This window comes from Suricata suricatta, chromosome 1 (assembly GCF_006229205.1).
Source record: "Suricata suricatta isolate VVHF042 chromosome 1, meerkat_22Aug2017_6uvM2_HiC, whole genome shotgun sequence".
NCBI classification, from domain to species: domain Eukaryota; kingdom Metazoa; phylum Chordata; class Mammalia; order Carnivora; family Herpestidae; genus Suricata; species Suricata suricatta.
The window spans coordinates 1,229,787-1,236,275 of record NC_043700.1 but is presented as its reverse complement, the minus strand read 5'-3'; the positions used below and the strand labels follow the sequence as shown (position 1 = coordinate 1,236,275).

Below are 6,489 nucleotides of genomic sequence, written 5' to 3'. Positions count from 1 at the left end.
ACATACATATGTATATAAAAATATATAAACATATGTACACCACTAAGAAAGCCATTTATGAGCTGTTAGACATGAACTATTTTCCACCATCTTTGTCTTCTAATTATATTCACGCCTAAAGGTCTTTATTGCAACGCACGATCCTATTGTGTTAGATACACTCAAACTGTGCAATAATTTTTCCTTGAAAGTCTTTTCTCATATCTGTCTTGACCGCAAGATGCCAATGGTGAATTTGAGGATGTGGAGCTAAGAGCCTTGAGGTCCAATAACTGTCAGTGGGAGGTATATTGTCTGTTGGGGAGAAATCCCCATATGATGGCAATGACTGCATTGGAAAGGGAAAGAATAACTCATGCCTTCATGGTTCTTGCCCCTTTTCTGTCTCATCACAATCAAGGCTCGTCATGTGCATGCTTATAAAGAACCCCCCCCCTTTTTTTTTTTTTTTACAGAAAATAAAAAGGTCCTGGAAGACCAGTGTAATGCAGTAAGGTCTGTGAAAGCAACAAAGGAAGCCAAAGTCAAACAGCTGAAGAAGAAAGCACATAACCTGGAAGAGTTCTATGAACAAAGAAAAGTGGCTACAGAAGAGTAAGATATTCATGTGATAATTGTCACAAAAGCTGTTGTATGGATGAATGTGGCAGCTGGTAGAGAAAACTGTATTTCTTTAGGAACTGGGTCCAGAGTATTTTTGCCAAATGCATTCAGGAGACTTGTGCCTGCCCTTCTTTCCTTGCTTTCTGTAATCTGCATTCTCATTTTGTCCTAAATGCTTGTCACACATTGTGTCAAGTATTTGGGGCCAAAGAGGGAAGGCACCAGCATTAATAGTATTGATACCTGGATCTGCTCTGGATCCATTTTTATAGGTTTCAATCCCATCACATTGTTCTGTCACCCAGAAATTAGGTCATTTTTGTTCAGGACCAGAGATGGGTCAAAAACGTGAGAGGGGGGAATTAATTATCTAGCTGCAGAAACAGTAGAAATTTCTTTCTGGAATGTGAGTATGGGCGCCAGTAGTACTGGATCCTGACATCCATTCTGCCAGTGATAGTGTTCACTGCAAACCCAATCCCAAAGAAAGCTGAGTTGTTACCTGTCCTGATTTTTAAGTATAACTCCTCTGGGTCTTGACCAAAGCCTATGCAGCTTTGAACTAAGGCTCATCTTTGCTGGCCACTCCTGAACTACACGTATTTCCTTCTAAGTCTGTGCCCATAAAGTTGTTCAACTTCTTTGCAGTTCCAATGTATGCCCCCAAAGCACTGATTACTCCCAGAGAGAATGGGTCCACCTGCCAGGCTGGCTATGTCCTGGGATTCCTTCTCCATCTTGGTCTCATGTGTCTTCATGGAGTCCTTAGAAATGTGTGCGTTCCCTCACACGTTTGGGAGACGTGGGGGACTTTAGAGTCCCTCATTCACGATGGAAATAAACTCTTCTTTTCCCTGGAGACTCAGCTTTATGTTGGTCCTTCCCACATGTTGGGTTAGAGCCTGCTGTCTCACCAGCATCTTGTTTTTCTTAATTTGTAGCTCTTTTTGGGAATGAATACAGCGCCCTGAACACCTTTCTATCTTCAACCCCTTACAACAGAGCCACTACATTATAACCACTCCAGAAAGTATTTGCTGAAGGACTGCCTGAGAGGCCAGAAGGAGAAGTATGTGTTCTCTGTCTAGTGCTATTGTCTCCATTTCTAAGAGATTTTCAATTTTGCATGTGATTCTTAAGTACATCAAGTGTCAAGTTGAAATCCTTTAAATCAACACCACAAACAAAATATTCTGAGGGCAACACAGCAAACCAGCCTTTTGACGCATTTCCCTTTGCTGCCTTCACTATCAATGAACTCAGTCTTGTTAAAGTAGATTTGCTCCACAAAGTTGAGAATTTTCCATCTGAAATCTGTTTTCTGGAGATAAACCCAGACTGTGTGACAGTTTATCATCAGGTGATACTTTAGGAGATGTTGCTGCTCTAAGATTGGCCTTTCCTCCACCAGGATATGTGAAGGTGAAGGCAGGGTTGCACTCCTGACTCCTAGCGATGTCTGGGCGTGACCTGCAATGTTGGTGAAGCCAGATTTTGGAAGGTTGTCTTTTAGGTGACTGAATGTGTCAGGGTACAACTTTTGGACTGAATACCAATACACCTAATAAGTGTAAGACACGTTTTACACTTATTAGGTGTAAGACTAGAGTAGGTGTAAGACTACCCTGCTTCATCCTAATAGCTACAGTTGGTCAGACATGGTTTGTCACACTGCTGAAATGAGCCTTCACCATCTCAAACAAAAGACCAACTCTGAAAAGGCACAAAGTGCAATGTTATTGGATGACTTTATGATGAAGGAGTAGAAACAGATAACTAGTAAGAAGACACTCTGAAAGCAGAGATGTGGCAGTGACAAAGGTTGAATTTTCTTTGACTTAAATGGAGTGTTCACTTTATTTCTCTGTGTTCAGTCTCTGCATTTATGGGAGAGGTGGGGCAAGACATATTTGTATAGGCATTTGAGCGTGCTGGGATGTAAAAAGGCAGGATTTCTGGACCTTGGTCCTAACTGTGTATATATCTTTCCTGTCTTAGGAAACTTAAAATGACACACTGTGAGCTGGTGGCAAAGAAGAATCAGCAGGAAGCTGCAGGTAAAATTGGAACATAGCTACGAAAGAAATAAACACGTACAAGCAAGTTCAGCTACTAATTACCAGCAGCTCATGAAATCTGTTCACTTTGTTTTTAACCATTTTACAATGTTTAGACTTAACATAATAATCGAAACAAAAATTCAGAGGACATATGCATGGAGTATTAACAGATAAAAAAGGTTAAGTTTTAGAACAAAATGATTCCGTTTCTAAACATTTGCGGATCTCAAGCAATGGCCAGACTGTGTGGAAACTTCATCCATGCCAATGTTCCTGGGGGGTGGTGTCAACTGTCATCATCTATAGGAAAAGCAGTGTGTCATAGTATGCACGATACCCAAAAACATGATGGGGACATTTAATGGCCCTGGTTTTTGCAACCCTGGGAAACATGGTGAGGATATAAGTTAAAGAAGAATAGAGTCTTATGATCAAAGACACTTCTCACATGATGAATTAGGGAAAGATTGAACTCTGAAGCCTACGGGCATGGAATAATGAGTATGTAGGAAAGGATGGAACAATAGCTTTGAGCCTACTGTACATTTACAATCATGTGAAAAGTGTTTCATGTATAAGAATAAATTCTATCAGGGGACAGATATGAGGTTGATGGGAACATGGACAGATGATTTAAAATCATACCCAATATTTGGCCTTATCTGACTAGAGCAGTTGTAACTCACAGGCAACAAACTGAACAAACAGGAGAACAGCTGCAGTGGGCAGAGCGCACCTTCAGACACCAGGTGACCCGAGTTCTGCCTGACATAGTGACCCCTTAACACCTCATGCCACTGAGTGTAGTGGCCCTTAGAATCCCTAAACACGGCTTCACATTGTTTCCTTTCTCAGATCACAGTTCATGAAAAGAATGCTCAGCACAACTGGGTATGTGTTTTGTTTCCTCCTCTTTCTGTGGTGCGCAGTCAGCACGACTAAAGGTGGAGGTGTTTTTCACACCCCAGATCAAGAACCAAGACTGGGAGAGGGAGATTGCAGAGCAGAGCAGGGAGGTCGCCTACTTGAAATACAAGCGTGGTAGTTTGACTTGCCTTTTTATGGGTGTTTCAAGGGATGATGCCTACGCTGTTTGTTGTCTAGTAGAGTATGTGGTGTTGCAACTCTTAGGGGAGTCCGTTCTTTTTCTGCATCCAAGACTGGACAGGATGAAAGAAAAAGGCTGCCTGAGGGACACATGAGGCAGAAACTAGTACCTGGAAGACCAGAGCTGCAGGCCCTCCAAGAAGAAGTAGGGAGCACATGGTGACGTGCAGCAGCCTGCTCTCTGCTGTGCAGCCTGTTCCTGTGGGTGATCCTCGTGTGGCCTGGAAAGAACCACAAGAACTAAGGACAGCAGGTGGTCCGAAGGGGTGACAGGAGGGTGTTCTCTTCTGCCCCAGGAAGCAGGGCACCTGTCCCTCTGCCTGGTGGAACTCATGCCCCTCCCTTGACTGAAGACCCTCCCACCTCCTCCAGCATCCCCCTAACTAAAGAGATGAGCCTGAAGGGAATGACAGGACATGGGCCTCATCCTCCTTCCCACCTTGACTCAATGTGAAGACTTTAGTTTATTTGAGGAAAAAGTTCATTTATTTACTATTTTTAATATTCTTTATTTTTATTTTCTTGTGAACAGTAGCCCTCCCTTCCTAATTCAAGTTCCATGTAACTTAGTCCTCTGATGTTATCAGTGCAACTCTGTAGCTTCACTGCTAAATTCCTATAGTTTTCCTTTCCTGAGTAGTGTAATATTAGTCTAAATACATTTCTATTCAGAAACAGCTCTATAATAACTTCACATGTGGAAGGCAGTGTATAGATAAGCAGAAAGTTTGGACAATCTGCCTGGAGCCTGAAGAAACATACCCATCTTCAGGATTCATTGATGATATATACCAAATCAGTATTTTCAGTTTTACTCTTCTTTTTAAGTTTGTTTCTTTTCATAGAGCATGAGTATGTCTGGGAAGGATGGAGAGAGAGGCAGGGAGAGAGAATCCCAAGCAGGCTCCACACTGTCGGTGAGGAGCCCAGTGGTGGGCTTGAGCTCACAAGCTGTGGGATCATGACCTGAGCTGAAATCAAGAGTTGGATGCTTAATCAACTGAGCCACCCAGGCACCCCTTAAAATAAGTCAGGCAGACAAGGACAGATACCATATGTTTTCACTCATAAGTCTTAACAGGAGACACAACAGAGGACCATGGGGAGCAGAAGGGGGGAAAAAGAGTTAGGGAGAGGGAGGGAGGAAAATCATGAGAGACTCTTGAATACTGAAAACAAACTGAGGGCTGAAGGGGGAGGGGGGAAAAGAGAAGGGGGGTGATGGTCATGGAGGAGGGCACTTGTGGGGAAGAGCACTGGGTGTTATATGGAAACCAGCTTGGCAATAAACTATTTTTAAAAAAAGTTGGATGCTTAACTGACTGAGACACATAGGCATTCTCATATTCATTCTTAATCTGTAATGAAATGGTGATTCCCCATGAAGTACATGGAGAAACCTGTTTTACTGATGATTTCTGAAATTGCTAGTTGAGCCTGACCTGTCCACACTTATTTGATTCATTATGAAACACATGAACCAGGGCACCATGGGGTCAGCATTACAGTGAGGGGATGGTTCTCCCCCTTATCCTTGGGGGTCACCTGAGGCACGTGGGTACTGTCTGCCTCTAGTCAGGGACCCGAGTGTAGGGAAAAGTTCAAGATACGGGAAGAATGAGATGAGGGCTTGTTTTAATTCCGCACAATCCACTAAAATCAAAATAAACCTCTCTCCCTTCTAGGGCCTTTAGCAGATCCAGAAACTGGTGCGACCTCTGTGAGTTACAGCAGCTCTGACTGTGCCAAGAATGCAGACGAGGACAAGGTAACTGCTGTGGCCATTCTCAGTGGTAACTCAGGAAACTCTCATCATTCTGCACAGCACCCTCTCCTGGCCTTGCCTCGTGTTGTGTGTTGTGTGATATGTCTGCTTGTTATTTGTTTTCCAAGTGCACACTCTGATCCGAGGAGCCCACAGGCTTCTCTATTTTCAGCCTGTCGTCTTTTGTGGTAAGTTTAGAAGCTCAAAGTGCTTAGAGGCTGTGTACCTTAAGGCTCTTCCATGTGTTTCTGGAAAGAATGAAAGGAGGATGACCCCATGTGGGAGGCGGAGGCAAGATGGCGCCTTGGCAATCCGCCCAAGCACATGACAAAGTATGGCCCGCCTGCCTCTGGTGTACCCACCTCCCAGCCAGATACCGCGATAAGTGTATGACCAATGCAAAGCCATGAAATTGGTTAGCCCTGTTGCTGTCAGCCAATCAGGAGCGGCTGCGTAGCCTGGACGGCCTGTATATATGGGAGAGCAAGCAGCGAGGAGGGAGAGAGAAGAAGGGAGAAGAACCAATAAAAGTCTCTGCAACGAATCCCGGTGTCGTCAGTTCTTCAAACTGCGGGCAGTTTGAGCGGCTCTGGCAAGTGGTGGCCCGTACGGGGAACCCTTTTCTCTAAGTTTGCAGGTAAGTATAACGTGCTAGCATTTAAGGATCCCAGGGAGGGACGTAGAGTATTAAAGTTCCCGGTTAAGGGACAATGGGGAACAGCTCGTCCCGTGAGCGAGCGATACAAGCTATGTGCCAGCTCATGAGAGCTAGAGGTTTGAAACTGAAACAGAAGACATTAGAAAAATTTATAACCGCGGTGGAGGAAGCAGCCCCGTGGTATCTGGACACGGGCCATCTGACACCTGGCTCATGGTGTAAGCTTGGGAAAGACCTAGAAAGGGCTGATTCTGTAGGTTCCTTACCCCCCCGGGGTTAGAAGGTTGTGGACAGTT

At 44.2% G+C, this 6,489-nt stretch overlaps 1 long non-coding RNA gene across 1 annotated transcript; it reads left to right on the top strand.

Annotated features, from left to right (window-relative positions):
- Positions 1 to 459: 459 nt before the first annotated feature.
- LOC115287307 lies at positions 460 to 5,858 on the top strand. The gene is made up of 4 exons (XR_003906398.1): positions 460 to 594; positions 1,545 to 1,672; positions 2,602 to 2,660; positions 5,456 to 5,858. It is a non-coding gene; the product is annotated as an uncharacterized LOC115287307 (long non-coding RNA).
- Positions 5,859 to 6,489: the final 631 nt, after the last annotated feature.